This window comes from Ascidiella aspersa, chromosome 5 (assembly GCF_963924565.1).
Source record: "Ascidiella aspersa chromosome 5, kaAscAspe10.2, whole genome shotgun sequence".
Lineage (NCBI taxonomy): Eukaryota > Metazoa > Chordata > Ascidiacea > Phlebobranchia > Ascidiidae > Ascidiella > Ascidiella aspersa.
In genome coordinates this window covers 9,628,905-9,631,404 of record NC_139451.1, presented here as the reverse complement: position 1 = coordinate 9,631,404, position 2,500 = coordinate 9,628,905, and the positions used below count along the sequence as shown (strand labels likewise).

Here is a 2,500-nt window from a genome sequence, read left to right as displayed (position 1 = left end):
TCGGGAAGGTGGCTGACTTCAGCCGCGGACCCCGTGCGCCTCGCGAAACGACACCGGAAGCGCGACCGAGACGAAGAGGCTGGGCACTGAGAACAGTCCCCGACCCACGACGCCCCAGCCGGCACCGGGCGCTCGGCCCCGAAGGGCAGACGCGGCGATCTCTCCTCGCCCGAACGGCGGGCCGACGGACACGCGCGCCTATAGTACCCGACCGAGGCCGGGTTACCTTGCGCGCGGCCTTCTCGCCGCCGTCCAGACGGTCGCGGCCTTCGCCCGGCGCTAGTGCGCTGGTCCCCGATCGGGCGGCGCCGCCGGCGGCCCGTGAGGGTCCGCACGACAACGTCGCCGACAGGGGGCCGGCTGAAAGCGACCGGGCGACCCGACAGGCCCTCCCGTTTGCCTCTCGACGGTTTCACGTACTCTTTAACTCTCTCTTCAAAGTGCTTTTCAACTTTCCCTCACGGTACTTGTTCGCTATCGGTCTCGTGACCGTATTTAGCCTTAGATGGAGTTTACCACCCGCTTTGGGCTGCATTCCCAAACAACCCGACTCTGGGAAGACGCCGTAGCGCGCCCGCCTGTCGCCGCCATGGGCCTGACACCCGCTCTGGGAAAAGGCCTCGATCAGAAGGACGCGGGCGACCGGCGAAGCGCGCCGTGACGAATTCCGTACGCCACAATTCCGCGCACTCCAAAAGCGCGCGGATTCGGCGATGGGCACATCCCGCTTCACTCGCCGTTACTGAGGGAATCCTCGTTAGTTTCTTTTCCTCCGCTTAGTAATATGCTTAAATTCAGCGGGTAGCCTCGTCCGACCTCAGGCCGAAAGTAAGGACCGGGACTATTCTTCCCGTTCCGCGCTCGCCGTCGGCGCCGCGCGCCGCCGCGCACCTCGATTCCCGCCCTTGAGCCGCCAGCCGTTGGCCTCTTCGAGGTCGACTCGCCGCCGCCGCGCGGGATTCTGGTCGCGATCGTCGCGCATCGTGCCGTGCTGTCTTGAGCGGGACGGGCGCTAGCGCGTCCGACGCCGCAGCAGCCGCGCGGAGAAATCCCCGCGCGGAACGTTTGCAACGCGACCCTGAGGCGGGCGCGGCCCCGGGATTGACCCGAGGCCGCAATTTGCGTTCAGAACGTCGATGCTCAATGTGTCCTGCAATTCACACTAATTCACGCAGCTAGCTGCGTCCTTCATCGACTCACGAGCCGAGTGATCCACCGCCAAGAGCCATCCACGATTGTTTCGCTCGCACAGTGCCTCGCACTATAGGGTGACAAAATAGACCGCGCCGAGCGGTCGGCCAGGCCGACGCTTGAAGCCGGAGCGCGCGGCACCGCGGCACTCGACGCGCAAACATTACCGGGTGACCGAATCGCCGGCCGGCGCGCCGCTCCTCGCGGGTCGGGCGCCGGGTAGCAAAGACTTTTTCTCTCGCTTGTCCGAGTTTCGCGTTCGCCGAAGCGTTTGCGAGACCGTTAATGATCCTTCCGCAGGTTCACCTACGGAAACCTTGTTACGACTTTTACTTCCTCTAAATGATCAAGTTAGATCGTCTTCTCGGACGCCGGCTCGACCGTTGCCGGCCGCGCCAGGTCCAATCGGAGGACCTCACTAAACCATTCAATCGGTAGTAGCGACGGGCGGTGTGTACAAAGGGCAGGGACGTAATCAACGCGAGCTAATGACTCGCGCTTACTGGGAATTCCTCGTTCAAGGGAAATAATTGCAATTCCCTATCCCTAGCACGACCGGGGTTCAGCGGGTTACCCAGACCTGTCGGCCAAGGCGAGCACATGCTGATCCGGTCAGTGTAGCGCGCGTGCGGCCCCGAACATCTAAGGGCATCACAGACCTGTTATTGCTCAATCTCGTGTGGCTAAACGCCACTAGTCCCTCTAAGAAGTTAGACGCCGACCGATTGGGTCGCGTAACTAGTTAGCAAGCCAGAGTCTCGTTCGTTATCGGAATTAACCAGACAAATCGCTCCACCAACTAAGAACGGCCATGCACCACCACCCACAGAATCAAGAAAGAGCTCTCAATCTGTCAATCCTCACTGTGTCCGGGCCGGGTGAGATTTCCCGTGTTGAGTCAAATTAAGCCGCAGGCTCCACTCCTGGTGGTGCCCTTCCGTCAATTCCTTTAAGTTTCAGCTTTGCAACCATACTTCCCCCGGAACCCAAAGACTTTGGTTTCCCGCAAGCTGCCGGAGAGGTCGTAAAACTAACGCCCCCCGATCGCTAGTTGGCATCGTTTATAGTCAGAACTAGGACGGTATCTGATCGTCTTCGAACCTCTGACTTTCGCTCTTGATTAAAGAAAACATTCTTGGCAAATGCTTTCGCAGTCGTTCGTCTTGCGCCGATCCAAGAATTTCACCTCTAACGGCACAGTACGAATGCCCCCGTCTGTCCCTCTTAATCATTACCTCGCGCTCCGAAAACCAACAAAATAGAACCGAGGTCCTATTCCATTATTCCATGCACCATTATTCAGGCGAAT

General features: G+C 59.8%; 2 non-coding genes and 1 pseudogene across 2 annotated transcripts in view; all 3 read right to left on the bottom strand.

Annotated features, from left to right (window-relative positions):
* The window catches only part of LOC146142857 (large subunit ribosomal RNA), a 3,679-nt pseudogene extending 2,854 nt beyond the window's left edge, over window positions 1-825 (bottom strand).
* A 248-nt stretch (window positions 826-1,073) lies between these two features.
* On the bottom strand, window positions 1,074-1,227 carry LOC146142856 (5.8S ribosomal RNA). The gene has a single exon (XR_014500417.1). It is a non-coding gene; the product is annotated as a 5.8S ribosomal RNA (ribosomal RNA).
* A 247-nt stretch (window positions 1,228-1,474) lies between these two features.
* Window positions 1,475-2,500, bottom strand: part of LOC146142855 (small subunit ribosomal RNA) — a 1,811-nt gene continuing 785 nt past the window's right edge. The window contains exon 1 of the ribosomal RNA XR_014500746.1: window positions 1,475-2,500. This exon is cut by the window's right edge and continues 785 nt beyond it. This is a non-coding gene — a ribosomal RNA (small subunit ribosomal RNA).